The sequence below is a fragment of the Drosophila subobscura genome, chromosome J, assembly GCF_008121235.1.
Source record: "Drosophila subobscura isolate 14011-0131.10 chromosome J, UCBerk_Dsub_1.0, whole genome shotgun sequence".
Taxonomy (NCBI): Eukaryota; Metazoa; Arthropoda; class Insecta; order Diptera; family Drosophilidae; genus Drosophila; species Drosophila subobscura.
In genome coordinates this window covers 1,612,065-1,629,093 of record NC_048532.1, presented here as the reverse complement: position 1 = coordinate 1,629,093, position 17,029 = coordinate 1,612,065, and the positions used below count along the sequence as shown (strand labels likewise).

Here is a 17,029-nt window from a genome sequence, read left to right as displayed (position 1 = left end):
TTTTAAGTGCCTCCGCTTCTACTCGCCATTCGGTGAGGCTACTGGAATGGATGAGCGATTCTTGAGCGTATGGATGGGTAGACTCTGTTGAGAGCGAATGAATATCGCTGAATTATTAAAAAAGTAAGACATTATTTGTTGAAAAATTAAGAAACTATGTTGATTACTTTTTTCTTACTTTATTTCTGATCGCTTCTATCGCTGAAAATAAGTTTTCAAAGTATACAAATTTGTATTATACACCAACAAACGACTCAAAGAAAAACGAGGATGGACGTGTGAGTCGCTTCTTAAGCGTCACAACATTTATACCCGGTTCTACATTTACATCTACATCACTTCTAGAGCCAGAACGCCCTTTTAGCTCGCCACCCTCCACCAGTGACGCATACTACCTGAGGGCAGAGTGTGCGAGCGAGAGAGAACCAGCAACAAAAAACCATCCAAACTATACGGACAGACTACAGACAGACATTGCTATATCGACTTGGCTAGTGTTAACTAGTGTTCAAAAAAAAAACATTCTATTATGCTGTACGAAAATTTAGTTTGTCCGCGTACAACACTCCAATAAGCAATACAATTCAATTTGATGATCGATTCTGATGTCTAGCATAAAAACTAAAATAAAACAGAGAGCTATTACGAAGGAAAAAAGGAAGTACGAATGAAAAGGAAAGACACGTGCAGGAACGGCAACTGAGAGCCAGACAATTGCAGCAGAAAATTGCATATGCTGATGCGGATAACCTGTGACAGAACGACCTGCGGACGTAGGTCCAATTTGAATGCTAAACGCACAGAAATAGGGCCAAAAGCCCTAAGCCCTTTGGGGAGACGTAAGGGAAAATGGCCAGCAAAGAGCAGGAAATTCAGCAGTAGTTAAAGAGCTAAGAAAGAAAATTGAAAAAATGACTCCGAAATGAGAAAATGTCCCTATCTCAAATGATTCAAAGACAATCATTTGGAAAGCTACCGGAATAGCCCGAGGTATAAAATGGGTAGAACTCAGCAAACGAAAATTTGTCCCCAAAAGGATATGCATTTGGCATCAGCTTGAACATATGTATGTACATATATGTATATACATATGCATTAAAACAAAAATTTGAGTTTGAAAAGAGGAAAGGAATTTGCAAGCGGGAACCCACAGAAAGTAGTTCAGCACGAAGTAAGAACATTTTCTCTTCCTTGCCTGCCTCTACCTCTTCCTTTAGATATATTTTTCCGCCCACCCATGTAGTTCCAGCCAATATTATTTTTTTTCAGTCTCCTTTAGCTACTCGTACTACTTTTTTCCCATTCTTTTTTTTTGTAGTTAAAGCAAATTAAACAAAATTGCGAGCAATAAAACTTAATGGCTAATTAAATGGGATGGGCTGGACTGGGCTGGGCTGGTTGAGTGCGAGTCGGGACCGGAGCATATCCCCGTGGAGGAAGGGTAACGAGGCTCTCTCCTGTCTATTCAAAAAGAGGAGGTAGATGTGCATCCGTGGGAGCAGCAGCTGCTCGCAACCGTTTTAGTGAAGACCTTTTTGCATAATTTACAAGTAAGGAAAGTTGAGCTGGAAACTTGCTCGTATTCCGTTTTTTTCTCACGTTTTTTTTTTGCTGTGTGGGTTTTTTAATATTGGCCAAACTATGTTATAATATTTCTAAAGGAACTATCCCGTAATGGGTTTATACATGTGTGAGGATTAAATGAGATCGAAACAGAAAGGAGCCACTATTCAACCCCTAGAGCTCGACCCAATGAGTAACTTAAGAGAGAAGGGAGTTAAGTGAACAACGGTAGAATAAAGACAATATAATAGGACTCGACAGTAACTACTTTCACGCCCGCGACAGTTGTCAGGACAAGTTGATCAGCGTTCAGTGATAGAATAATTGACCATCAGTTGCCTTCATCCGTGATGGATAGCTTATGTCCTATATCGATAGTTGACATATTAATAGGAGTACACACTAAATCGCGAAGAAAAATAAACAAACAATGCAGCATCGCGATAGATTGTGACCAGACGGGAAAAGCGCATTCCGTACGGTTACAGTGTTGTTTTGTTTCATTTCTGAACATTTGTGAAAGTGAATAAAAAGTAAAGAAAGCATGAAATAAGAAAATAATCCAAGCAGGATACTAACCTTGATGGAATTGGCAGCTCTTGTAGTAGCGGAGGAGGAGGACAATCAACTTAGAAAGCTCCGAAAACAAAAATGGTCGTTTTTCTATACATGTGAATATTATAAATCATGTAAATATGGTATGGAAACACATCTATCAATACCCTTTGCACATTCGCAGTTGAGAAGAACTTCTCAAGGAAGTTCCGTGCCAAGAAATATTGTTGAGCCCGTCGCGAATTGATAAAACGGCGACCCCCAAGCACCCTTCAAATTCAAAATTGGATAGTTTCGAGCCCAAATCCTCGCCGTCGCAGTATTTGCTCCCAAATAGAAAACAAATTTAAAAATATTGTTAACAGCGCAGCCGGGTCTGTGTCTTGGAAACATAAATCTACTGACTGTTTCCTTTGTCTTTTACTTTCGGTTCCATCCGAATTTCATTTGCCGAATTGTAAGGGTACCTTTAATTGTAAGGGTACCTCTGATTTTCCATTGAAGTGTTGCTTATTTGACAAGGACTATGTACATTCGTAAATAGGTGCTTCTTTTACCTGAAAGAAAGAACAAAAATATTAAGTAATTAGTTGCTTAAAATACACATAAATTTAAAGTTTTTTATTTATTTTATTTCATTATTTTATTTTAAATTTTAATCCCTGTTAGTACACATATTAAAAATATTAGTGCAATCTTTTCCATTCATCGTTTCCATTCTTCGTTTTCCGAGCCCAACTCTTCTTCAATCTCAGCCGTTCGACATTAATACTTCTTCATTATTGCAACTTATTATCCGATCCAACACTGTCTACTTACATTCTCGACAAACTTGAGCATGGTTCTTTGGGCTCATTCACTGCCCCTGTGTTTTATTTCAGTTTTTAAATTTTAATTAGCCTGATGTTCGGACCAACGGTTATCTCTTGCGCTGCCTGCCTTACGCCCAATTTCTGGGATGTCCCTGTCCCTGTCCCAGTCCCAGTCCCTGTCGCTGTCCTGCTATGTTCCTAAGGTCTGTCTGTTTCTGCTTTTGGCCCCGACGGCTCCCTTTTCGTATCTCTGGAAGTCTTCTTGGCAGCCAGCTCAGATAAGCGCGTCTAATTTCTAAATGGACAGCCAAGTGTCGGGCCCCGAGAGCAGCTCTGCAATCTGCATAAAGAGGGTGAGGGCGGGGGAAAAAAGGAAAAACCGAAGAAACCTCATGGGTAATTAGTGCATTTTAAGCGTCTTTCGGTATTAGCTCTCAGCCGCAAGCAGACAGAATTGTGGTGCAAATTTTCCAGGCTATTTTAAGAGCTATGGGCATAGATAAATGGATTAGTTGGGGCCCCAGCTTTGGTCAGCAACAACAAACTTGCAAAAGTGAGAGAAATATGGCCTCTGAAGAAGCACAGCAATATCTGAGCCCGGTGCCCGTTGCCCGGTGCACGGTGACCATTTCGCTTCGTAGTTTTGTAAAGCGCAAAACGTAGTTCAAGTCACCGATCTGACTGGTAAACGCAGTCAAACGTGCGATAAATTCAAAGACCAAAGACCCAAGACCAAGACCCAAAGAAATGGAAATAAAAGGAACAAATGTTAATTGGTTTGTGTCAATCTTCGGCTCGCTCCAACCCTTCTTCCCCAGGCAGCCCCTGTCAGCCACTTTCCGCCCTGCCTCTTGAGAAATTCATTTTAATGTTTGCGTCTCGACAGATGAAGTTGTTCAGATGCCAGCTGAAGACTGGCGGTTTTTCCTCCTCCTCCTCCTCCTCCTCACCACACTCGATTTTTGCAATTTTCATTTCAATTTCTTTGGCGTGGAGCCGCTGAAAGCGAAATGATGTTCGGCCCATGGTCTGTTAGAGAACTCCAACTGAGCCACGTCCCACCTGCTCTCCGATTCTCCAGGTTATTCTCCTAGAGTGCAGTTTTGTGGTTCTGATGAGTTTGTTCTTCTGCAGATATTCTGACGGAAGTGCGAGTGGCAAGACCATTTTGAGTGGCAATTTCCTCAGAGATGGCAAAATGTCCGGCTTTGGCTACTTAAAGCGCTTCTCTTTCTGGCCTTGACATTTGCCTAGGACTATCTTATGAGTGCCTCCAAGCGTAAAAGTGCGAGGAAAAAGAGTTCGATTATATTGGGGATTGGGCCAGGAAATGAGCTTGGCATTGGGAAAAGGACGGACGCCGGGTGAAGCGTGTTAAAACGTGAGGAGTTCCCCAGTTTTTTCCCCATGTTCAGAAAGGGCTCAGGGCTTGTTGTTACTCAGTTGTTTTTAAGGATCTTTTGGTAAAAAGAAGGTTTGTTGCACCTAAAATAAGCCAATAATGTCCAATTACTGGCCCATGTACTTCACCTTTTCAACTAAGTATCTAAAGACAGCTCATTAACGAACTCGGAACATTCTTCGTCTTTCATCATAATTTATCCAAGAGAAGAATCTTACAAATACTCGCAATTTGTCATGCAAGCAAAAACACTTCCCGTTCCCCTTCCATTCAACACATTCACTCTACACGAACTGTCTCCATGTTCTACCTGCATTTGAAAAATGATCAAAAAGCGAAAATGCCGAAAAGTCCACACACCGAAAACGAAACAAAACCCAACCCAACACGGTCGGGACTCAGGCTCCCATCTCGGGCCAGTCAAATAGGAAATGGAGAAGCCAACAGAACAGAAGAGAACAGAGCTTGGGCTTGGACTCTCTGGACGGGCACATTCGCATTGCCATTTTCGGGTCGCAAATCCCTTCAACTTTTGTTTGATGTCCCTTAACAGTGTCCCCATCACTTCCCCTACACTTCCCAACCCATCGCATCCCATTCGGTTCCTTCCATCAGCGTCAAGGGATGCGGACCTGGCCAGTAATGGCAACTGCCAACTGGCAACTAGCAAACGGCGGTCTCCTTTAACCGCTTGACTCGACTCGCTTCAACTTGTTCGAAATGTCCGAAAATGTCTGTTCAAAGTGTCTGTTCAAATGACCAGGGCGCAACTTTTATGGCCAGGCGGCAAAGTTGATTGCCCTCTTTGCAAAAAGGAACCAAAACCGAAATCCGAGTTGATTTGAGTTGCACTCTGTGACAGAAACTTGCGCTGATGCTGATGGTGATGATGCCAATGGTGGTGGTGCTGCTTTTGAGCATGGGACATGAGTAATTAACACCCACGTGAGGGCAAATAGTGGATAGTCAGCAGCAGCAGCTGCAGCCACTACCACTTGACACTAAGCCCTCCAGAAGCGCACGAGTGGGTGTAGGAGGTGTTAAAAGGCCTCACAGTCAAGTCCATGGCTCATCTCTCTGGCCCTCAAGCCTTTTACAAGCTACAAAGTTTCCTGATGCCTGAAGGGATTTTGTTTTATTAAGCCTAGAGATGGGAGAATCATTAGCCATATAATCTCCTTCATTGCACCATGAAAGTTGTCATGAAACGTTATAACATTCTATTTCTGGTGTTCGTTCGGCAAACAACTCTTTTTTGAGTTCAAAATTTTCAGTACAATTTTTTTGTTTCTAATATTCTACATAAAGTACCCGGTCAATGCGGACTCATCGTCTGCGACCAACCAATTTCGCTGCAGCGATTAAATAACAAAAAAAAAGCAAAAATTTAACGTTATAAGTCGATCATTTATTCGAATGCTTTCGATAAATGGTTGTTTAAAATGTTTCTGAGATGGACATTAGCTCGGAGCCAATATCAAGATCTCGATACTTCCTTCATATTCTGCTCACGATCTTCCATCTCGAATTCAAGCGTCAAGTGCGTCGAAAACTGAAAGGAGCTCCGTGTACCCCTCTGCCTGCCTGCTGCTTGGGCCTGCTCAGCACATTCCCCATCAAGTGTGTGGTCTCTGGGATGCACTGCAGTGCGACAGTCGCTGATACGCACACTTCACATTGAATTTCCATTTGTTGTTGCGCAGCTCTCAGTCTACAGTCCTCAGTCAAAAGTGGCCAAGCTACTTGCAGCTGGAACTGAAGCTCTGGTCAGTGTCCGTTCTCGATGCTGCCTTGCTCCGTGATTTTCATCGATTTTCTAGACGTTTGATTGTTTTATTGTTGCATTAAGTGCTCGGTGGTATGGATCGAGGCAGCCCGAGAAGGCACAGCCACAGTCCCTGCCTGCTGGCCATTGGCGACCAACCACAAAAATGCAATTGACACTTTGGTGTGAAGTACTTAGCTTAGCCTTAGCTCGTTGCGTTCCTTATGGCTGCGGGCGGCGGGCTGCGGGCTGCCTTCCTTCTGCATATGCTTTTGCTTCTGTGTCTGCTTCAACTTCTGCCCTTGCTTCTTCGTCTGATTTCTGTTTAATAGATACATTTGCATCTGGAAGATGCGTCTTGGTTTAAGTCATGGTTTGCTACGCGATTTGCTTTGTAGGCTTCATATTTCGTATTTTTCCAGCTGGTTGCCGCTGCCGCTGCCGTTGCCTGCCTCTGCTTGAGTGGAAAATTGTTTTCGGTTTGCTTAATTCCCGGTTAGTCAGTAAATGTCTGGCATGTCTGCGGTTGCTTCCTCTGGAATTCTGTGGGTAGTGGTCAGTGGATTGATAGTTTCTACTGCTACGCAATCGTTTAGCGGGGGTTGGGTTGGGCTTTGTTATTAACCAGAGCAGAGATTCTTATTGAAAGGCTTTCTGAGATTGCTTAAATTGAAGAGATGGGAATTCAGAAAAGATTCTGAGAGATTTTTAGTGGTGTGTTGTTCCATCAGAAAGTTAAAATCGAAAATCCCATTTCCTCTTTTTATACCCGGTACCCGAAGAGTAAATAGGGTATATTGTGTTTGTGCGAATAACGGTTGTAAGTAACGCACAGAAGGAAACGTTTCAGACCCCATAAAGTATATATATTCTTGATCAGCATCAATAGCCGAGTCGATAGATTCATGTCTGTCTGTCCGTCTGTCCTTCCGTCCGTCCGTCCGCCCGCCCGTCTGTCCGTCTTGTTTGTCGGCTAGTTCTCAGAGACTATAAGAGCTAGAGCCACCAAATTTTGCATCCAGACTGCTGTATGCTCACACTGAAACCAGTGTATTTCAAAAATTAGCCCCGACCAAACCAAACAATTTTAAAGATAAAAGAAAACTAAAAACGCCATTCCGTAGGGAATGGCCATATCTATCAGATCTGATCCGATTGTATCTTTATTATGGCCACAATGAAGAAATTAATTTGCAATGGCTAAACCCATCCCGTCCCGCAGCTTATATTTGTTAATCGTATTTTTCAATTTATGAGACATTTAAAACAGCACTTAAATTGAAACTTTTTCACTGCACGTGCTTTTCAATAATGACCGCTGGGTTTCACAGCTGATTTTGCGAAGGTGGCGCCATCTATGCAAATTTCTGGTACGAAACTTTGATGGTCACTCTTTTTCTAATACAGAGCGCCAAGAACCGCGTCTTGGTTTTAACTTTAAAAATTAGTTTTTGGCCAAGAAAAGTGGTCATCGGGACCATAGTGCATTGGGGCAAGCTTCAAAGGAACTAAATCTGCTCGGAAAATGAAGCTAAAACAAAGTGAAACGAGAAGGGACGTGTGAGACGCTTCTTACGGGTCACAACTTTTATACCCGGCACTCAGTACTACATGTGCTCCTTTGCGGTTATTTCTCAAATTTTACATTTTTTCTTCATCTGTCATCTATGTCAACAACACTGCTCACGCCAGAGGCAGAAGCAGAGTGTGAATGCGAGAATGTGCAAATGTACCTCAGCGGTTATTTGTCAAATTTTACATTTTTCTTCATCTGTCATCTACATCAACAACACTACTCACGCCAACACGCTCCTTTAGCTCGCCACCCTCCCCTAAAGACACACACTGCAGAGTCAGGGCAGAGTCGAGGCAGAGGCAGAGACGTGTCAGAGATGTGTCCTCTGCACAAACTACGCGAAGCAGAGTGTGAATGAGAGAATGTGTAAAAAACAAATATAAGCTCTGGGACGGGGTGTGTTTGGCCACTGCAAATTAATTTCTTCATTGATCCAATCGGATTCCAATTTGGTGATCTGATAGATATGGTCATTCCCTACGGAAGATTTCTTTTATCTTCAAAATTGTAGATTTGGGAGGTTTTTGCGCTTTTGCGGGGGCGGAAGATTGCGTGGCTCATTTTTTTTTTTTTGAAATACACTTGTAACAGTGTGAACATACAGAAGTCTGCCTGCAAAATTTGGTGGCTCTAGCTCTTATAGTCTCTGAGATCCAGGCGCTCAACAAGACGAACGGACAGACAGACATGGCTCTATCGACTCGTCTATTGATGCCGATCAGGAATATATTTACTTTATGGGGTCGGAAACGTTTCCTTCTGTGCGTTACATACAACCGTTATTCGCACAAATACAATATACCCTATTTACTCTTCGAGTACCGGGTATAAAAATCTTGATTCGTTCGCGAGTTATTAATTAAGGACAAGAAAAGTGGTCATTGGGACCATTGTGCAATGCCGCGTATTTCAACTTAACCTTCTGAAGGACCTCAGCTCAACACAATATAGAGCCACTCATGCAAAATGCTGTCCATGACAACAGCAGCAATGACAATGCCTGGAGGCGGAGGATGCAGTGGGAGTTGGGCCGACAGGAACCACTTTCAAACCCCCCACCCTTCCCCATCCATTTTCGCTGCAACCCATGCAGCGACTTTTGCTCCACATCGAATCGGTGCTGTTGTATAAACACACTCCCGGCTATAACTGTCACTATCAATAGATTGGGTTCCCGCTCCCCGCTCCTCTTTCACTCTTCTCTCTCTCTCTCTCTCTCTCACTCACTCCAAGTGTACCCTCCTCCTGATGATTGCCAACGCAGGACTGGAACTGGACAGGAACAACATTCAACAGCGACTGAGCGATGGAGCGAGCACGAGTATACCGTTTGCAATTGAAACCATGATGCCAAAAGCCTCTCGGCACTCCTGTCCAGGTCCAGGGCCCAGTGTCCAGCGTTGCATGCTTCGCTGTCCTTTTCAAAGCTACGGCTTAACCCGATTTTCTATTTGCATAAAGACACGTGAAGGCCCTGGCGCAGAGGCTGAAACGCTGGTGCGGTTCTGGGACACATGAGCTGGATAATTGCAGCAAGATTTTCTTCGGCGAGGTATGAATAATTTCGCACCCGAATTATTTTCAATATTAACACCCAGGACCCAGGATAGCGAAAGATTCGGCAGACCACAGAACCGTCTTTCAGCTTTCCTTGTGGTGGACCATCATCACGGCCTTGAATGCGATATGCGGACTCGCGGGTAATTGAGAGAAGAGAGTCTGTGCCGATGATTTTTGATTGTTTTGCGGTCGTAGATGCCCATGGCTGCGGTCTGTGCAGGTGACGAATGTCAAGCTAAGTAACAGCCACATAAATTGCACTAAAATTGAAAATTGAGTTTTATCTAACAATATTTATAGGAGGATAAGTAAGGCTGTCAAAGGCTCCTTTTCGGACCACAAAGCCATATCAATTGAAAGAAATTACAGTGGCAAAGCAATATTAATGGAAGGAAGCTAAGCAACCAGGGAAGCAAACAAGCGGTAAGCATTTGACTTATAAGTCCAAAGACTTTCAAGAAAATACATCGGATAGAATAGACAATGATAGAATCGGACGAGGGTCTCAAACATTTTCAACTAATTAACGAACGCGGCAGTCTCCGAAGTGCTGTTTCACACACCCACACCTGAATTCCCATTTTAGGCGAAGCCCTTGCCACATGTTGCAGCATTTCTCGGCACATTAACACCTTCCACCTTTCCACCGCCAGGAGATATTTCCCCCTTCCCATCTGTCTCTCTTTCCGCTCCTCCTGTAACCATTCGTTCTTCTCTCGTTCTCTGCCTGGCAATCTTTTCACAACTGAAATTAACAAAATTTTACGCATCGCAAATTTTTAGCGCTTCTCTTTTTTGTCAACGTGGGTATATGGCGGGGAGAGATGGGTGCATGGGGAAGGGAGTCGGGGGTCGTCGTGGTGTGGAGGTGGGGACGTGGTCTGGCGGAGTAGACAAAGTTTCGTCTCCGTAGACGAGGCGCGGACAGGGCAGGCGGCCAAAAGCGAAAAAACGCAAACCAAGCTGAAAATTGCTTAATCCTGCTGACAAGACAGACTAGGGAGAAACGAAAGGGTGGGATGATGTGCGACCCGGAGAGCGAGGGGAGCACTCGGGCAGGCCACGTCCAGACGATGCGCCGCCGCGATGTATGTTTGAGCAGAGCCGTCTGCATCCTGATAGAGAAAGAGGGCCCGAAAGAGGGACCCAGAGGGAGACATGCCAACTGCTCGGGCACAGGGCAGAATTGCTGACAGAGGGCGTTGCAGCGCATAATTATGCATACAACACGAGCAGAATAGCAGGAGCAGGAGGATGGCGGATGGCTGATGGAATATGGAGGATGGAGGATGAAGACAAGGAAGAAGGCGGCCTCGCCTCACTTTTGGGGTAATAAAGCAATGCATCACTCGAATGCAGTCGACGGTAAAGAGGGTACTCTCCTACTGGTACCCCGTACCAATCCTGGGGTCCAGCGCAGTCCAGTCTATAGAAAATGTTGACGCATCGTTACTTTGGTTATTTGTGGCCTTGAGCATCAAACGCTGTAATTGAGTTTCGTGTTTTATGATTATGGTTTGCTAGCTTTATTAGCCAGGATCCCCAGCTGAAGCTCTCCACCAAGGAAAAGGGTTCGGGCTCGGGTCCGAGCTCGGCTAGAATCTACATTTTATTCGCCTTGGTACTAGGCTCAAAAGTTCGGACTGATCGTATAATTAGAATGATGAAGCAATGGCTCTGAAAAGCCTTTAACACTCCACTGTGTAATTGAATAGTTTATGAGCCTGAAAGGAGCATCTTAGTGCAGGCTGTAAATCACTCGGGTGGCTATGAAGGGGCCAACTTCAAGGCTTTATTATTGCTTTTGCATTTATGGCTGGGTTATAAGTCCGGCCCAGGGGGACATCGTACGGATATGGTGTCCTAAGGGCAGGTCCATTGATTATTTATATTTTATTTTAACTAGATTTGGAAAAGACTTGATAAGTATTCAAAATCCTAAGCTTAGTTACAGAAAGGCGCGTCTTAGGAAATACAACCCTCTACCTAGTGTACATTTATAAATATGAATACTACATACACATATGAATCTGTAGAGGTTATTATTCATCCACAATTATCTTGCCTTTCTGGAGAGCCCGATATGACAACCTCCTGAGTAAATAACACTACTCGGCAAAATCGAACCGCTTCGAACCAACCCGACTTGTTCTGATGGACTGAGGGCTTTACATTTTTCTTTAATAATTATGGTTTTTTTCCAGAATTTTTAAAGCTTGGTATTTTTTTGTATCGGTGTTTTAGAGGTAGCGCTTCTTTTTTTCACACTACTTAAGTATCTTACATCGGGTTTAAATGAACTTAGCCATTCTATAAAGCTGATAAATGCATCTAGAGATTTTCGCCCTTTTGCGTTGGCGGAAGGGGGCGGGGCTCATTTTTGAAATACATCTGTAACAGTGTGAGCATACAGAAGAATTTGGGGGCTCTAGCTTTTAGTCTCTGAGAACCAGGCGCTCAAGATGACGAACGGACAGACGGACGGACAGACAGACAGACATGGCTATATCGACTCGGCTATCGATGCTGATCAAGAATATATATACTTTGTAGGGTCGGAAACGCTTCCATCTGTGTGTTACATTTTTTCCCCACAAATACAATGTACCCTATTTACTCTTCGAGAACCGAGTATAAAAATGATCATCAGACTATTTCTAAGCCCCATGTCTTTCATGAAAATTGGGTTTCGTTCCTTGAGGACAAAACCGTGTCGGGTAGTGTTATCCAATCGCAACTTCATTACTTCTCGGAAGAAAGTCAAGCCCAAGACTTTGACCCACAGTACAGTACAGGTAATTATAACATTTTCGTTCCATGACCAATTTACGCAATCTAAGCAAAGCGACATCATGACTTCATTGCCATTGTTTTTATCAGTTCGTGAAATCGGAGGGCTCCGTGGAAAATCTCATGAACGGGCACACATCATAAATGTCTGGCTGGGGAGAATTATGAAACACACACACAGAAGTCAAAAGAAGCAGTCGAAGGTGAGCGGGAGTTCAGGGGAGGTGGGTTTCTGTTTGCCTTATGAAGTCGTACAGGCTATAAGTAGAGGGTCGCCTCATATCTGAACTCTAGATTTCGTGGTCCGTGACCATTTGGAAATGTGATAATTGCAGGCAGCCAGGCCAGTCTGTATAGCAAGCTGGCAGCCCGGGAGCTGGGGAGCTGGGCGGCCTGGCAGGCGAGCGAACAGGCAGTCAGGAGCTGTGGGGAGGAATAGCCCGGAGGTTGGCTGGGGTTCGCTGGGTTTTCTGACACAAAAGTGCAGCTGGGCTTGGCTCCTGTGAGTTCTATTTCTGCCTCGACTCCAGCGCCAATTTCAGCGCCAACTCGAACTTCACCTCCAACGACTTCTTTCTCTTCTTTATCTCCTCCACTGTCTCGGCTACTGTTGCACATTTCGCATTTAATGTGACAACGTCACTTTGTTTGTGCCTCTTTGCTATCCGACTGTTAATTTCCAAGTCCCAGTCTGAGTCAGGGCAAGTTCACACTCCTAATTGGATTTGAAAGTGCAGCAGGAGACATCAGTAGGAGCGGAGAAGACGAGTTGACACCTTCTCTGTGGGGCTACACGCTTATTTTTCTCTAGCTCTCCACATGGAAACTGATTAGATTGGGTTCCTGTGAATGGGGCTATCCCAGAAACCTCATTTTGGGTCTTTCAGGAAAGGTTTCCTCCACTTGTACGCTAGTTAATAAATGATAATTAAATGATAATGGTTTCGGATGGAGATGACAGAGAGAGAGCTAGCGACAAACATTTATAAAGACTAAGTAAGATTGGGCAGCCTATATTTTCCTTTTACGCATCTGTTATTTGTATTCTAATAACCTCTGACAGATATAAACCACAAAACAGGAAAGATGAAACCACAAAACTCCGCTAAATAATATATTGATTGTATGTGAATGCTTTTGAATGGTGCCTAGCGTGACAGTTGATTGGAAGGGCCAAAGGGCTTGAAAGGTGTTGCGAGATGCCTCACCATCTTAATCCATAAATATGCAAACAATATGCCAGCCAAAGTCTCAAAAGTCCAAGAAGATGAGTGACTGTATGAATGATTGTACGAGTGGAATGATTGAGTGGATTGATTGATGCCAGATATGTACATAAGTCTGGAGTGGCTCTGGCCTGTGACCACTCTGGACATATTTCTTTATGCCACTTACTTTATTTCATATTTCATTTCTGCCAGCTTGTAGAGTAAGTGTGTGGAGGAGAGAGAGAAGTGTTAAAAATGCACCGAGTATTGGGTCAACTTTCAGTTGCACTTTTAAAGAAAAGTAAGGCAAGGAGAAAAAATAGATTGTAGGGCCAAAGGGATAAGATTCTCGTTAATCGCTTTCAGGGGCGAAAACAAATCGATTGAGTGAACAGCCACTGAGAACAGAAGTTTACATTTGATTCGATTCCAATTAACGATTTTCCAACTGACAGCGACACTCTACTCTTTCCATTGTTCAAGCGCCAACAAAACAGTTTGAAAAGCCGCAAAACCGCACAAAATTAGTTACAAAATCTAATCAGAAGACCCATTGGCGCCAATGGAAAAGGCAACATCAACAACCAGAACAGCATGTAATAACATGCGGAAAACTACGAAACAGAAACAACAAATCGAACAAAACAAACAGCTCCGAAAATCGAAATTAATTTCAAATTAATTTCAAATTCACAAAAGCGATACATTTTGCGCAACGCTCGTGACACACTCAGGCATACATGAAATAGGTAGGTTGGGGTTTGCTTTCCTGGGTGTTCGACCTGTAACTGTCGAAAAAGCTTATAATCAAATAAACAGACAAGTCTGTCGATTGAAAATTGCGCTACTCAGAGCCAGTCGGAGCAGAAAAACAGCGGCAGAATGAGAAACTTATGCAAAGATAATACACCCTCAGATATTGCTGAAAGGATTAAGACATATTTTTTTAAGAGGTTCCATTAAATGAAAATTAATAATGTTGCTACAACCTTATCAAAACATACATTGTATATTTAAATATTTTTGGAGTTTACCTTCAATAGTCATTTGAACGCAAAGAACACATCAAGTGTTCAATTGCAATACAAGTAATTATAACCACATAATAATATACGACGTAAATATGTTTCATAATTATAATATTAATGTATTAAAGTGGTAATGTAATATATATGTACAATTTTAATTTAAAAACTAATAGTTCCCTTTAAACAATCAAACAAGGCACAGTCAGAGGCAGTGAGTGTCACCTATTGCTATTTCTATGAATTTTCATTAGCCGAAAACAGTTGAGAGACCCACTGAGCCCAAGTTGGGAGCGGGACCGGGAGCGGGACCCCCCAAAGCAATTATGCCACAGAGTGCGAGCAGGAACAGCAGCAGAGAGTTGGAGCTGAGATGCATGTCAGTCAGTCGAGCCCAGACAAAAGCCAATCCAATTCCAAAGAGTAGAGTGCAGTCCAATGAAAACTGTGTGGGAGAGTGGTCTAACTCCAGTGCAATGGATATCTCAGCTGTATATTGGGGAGCTCTCAGGATAAGCTGTATGTTTCGTGGCAAGTCAATTATTTACTTTCTGAGATAAGCTTATGGCCTGGCCCTTGGCATTCCAATCGCCATATGTTCATCATAAACGTACAAAAACTTCTGACAGATATGGAATAACCAACGATCCAACCCGACCTTATCAATGCAGTTGTATGAGTGTTATCTATGGAAAACAACCTCTGAAACGCAAGGCCTGGATCATTCTCACGCCCACACGCTCTGTTAGCTCGCCCCCCTCCCCTAGAGCAGCACACTGCACGAAGAAGAGTGTGGAATGAGAGAATGTGCAAAAAAATAAAAAAAGCTGATGGACGGGGTGGGGGTAGCCACTGCATATTAATTTATTCATCCTGGCCATAATAATGATCCAATCTTATCTCAATGATTCTCGGTGATCTGATAGATATGGCCCTTCCCTACGGAATGGCGTTTTAAGTTTTTTTTATCTTCAAAATCGTGGATACAACAGATTTTCGCCCTTTGTGCGGGCGGGAGGGGGCGGTGCGAAATTTCAAAATACTCTTGTAACAGTGTGAGTACACAACCATCTGGTTGCAATATTGGGTGGTTCCAGCTTTTATAGTCTCTGAGATCTAATCGCTCAACACGACGGACGGACAGACGGCCAGACGAACAGACAGAGATGGCTATATCGACTCGGCTATTGATGCAGATCAAGAATATATATACTTTGTGGGGTTGTAAACGCTTCCCTCTGTATGTTACATTTTTTCCGCACAAATACATTATACCCTATTTACTCTTCGAGTTCCGGGTATAAAAAACCTTGCATATTTGTGTGCTGCTTTAATTGCAAATTTGCGCGGCCACATGCTCGTAAAATATTGACAGAGCCAAGAGGACTAGCGGCAGAACAAAACATACACATACATATGTACATACATACATATGTATGTGCATATATGTTTATATGTATGTACATATGTAGATATGTTATATACGTGCATGCGTGGGTAGAAATCCGAATATTCCCGAAATGAAAAATTGATTATTTGTTAAGTTTTATCAGGCGGCAAGTGAAATCAACACTAGAAGCAGTTCGTGACTGTATTTGTACGCGGAATGGTCTTTGAAAAACAAAAATCCAAACTGGGATACATTGGGATGGGTAGTCAATTGGTGGATATTTTTCATTGTGTTTTAGATATAGGAGCTTAAATGAATTAGTTTATGAAAATATTAATACGACGTCTCTCAATAACCCTTAACACTAAAAAAGACATCCGGATTACAACAATGTGTATATAGACATTTAAAAAGCAATCGGTTTTTGTAGAACTCTATTGCCACTGTTCCCTGCCCCATATGCAAATGTGATGTGGATTTTCCCGCAAAATTGTATTATTATTTCACACCGGTAAGAGAGGATTCGGAACCGACAGAACACAGAATCGAATCCCGTTGCCGCCCAACAAACGCATTTTGGTATGTAAATATTTTGACGCGTGCCCGGACCATGGATAGGGTCGCCATCACCATGGTTTTGGGGAAATTGGGATTGGTGCCAATATTTGGCCAGTTTTTTGTTTAATTAAAAAATTTTCTCCAATGTTTTATATGCGCTGGGCTCAACCAATGGACATGGGAAACGAAATGCAAATTGTCGTTTCACAGGGAGCACATAAATCCAAAACAAATGAAATATTTAAGCCCAATGAGAAGGGACGTGGGAGACGTTTCTTAAGCGTCACAACTTTTATACCCGCTACTCAGTCAGTTTACTCACTTCTCACTCACGAGCCTCACACTGCACGAAGCAATGGATAGAATTAGAGAATGTGCAAAAAATATAAAACAAATTCTGGAAAGGCTAACAGTGGCTAACTGAAAAATAATTTGTCATTCATCTTCAAAATTGTGGATACAGCATATTTTTGCCATTTGTGGAGGCGGAAGGGGACGGGGAAAATGTTTTAATACACTTGTATCACTGTGAAATCACGGCTGTCTGGAGGCAAATTCGGTGATTCTAGCTCTTATAGTCTCTGGAAACTAGTTGACAAAGAAGACGGACGGACGGACAGTCGGACGGACAGACAGACATGGCTCGCTTATTGATGCTGATCAAGAATATATATACTTTGTGGGGTGGAAACGCTTCCATCTCTGTGTGACATTTTTTCCCCACAAATACAACATACTCTATTTACTCTTCGAGAACCGGGTATTATAAATTACAACGAAAAAGACTGTCTCATGGGCTTCTGCTTAATTTGCTTTCACTGCATG

General features: G+C 43.0%; 1 protein-coding gene across 4 annotated transcripts in view; it reads right to left on the bottom strand.

Moving 5' to 3' along the window:
* The window catches only part of LOC117895580, a 105,820-nt gene that overhangs the window by 82,449 nt on the left and 6,342 nt on the right, over window positions 1–17,029 (bottom strand). The window lies entirely within an intron of this gene.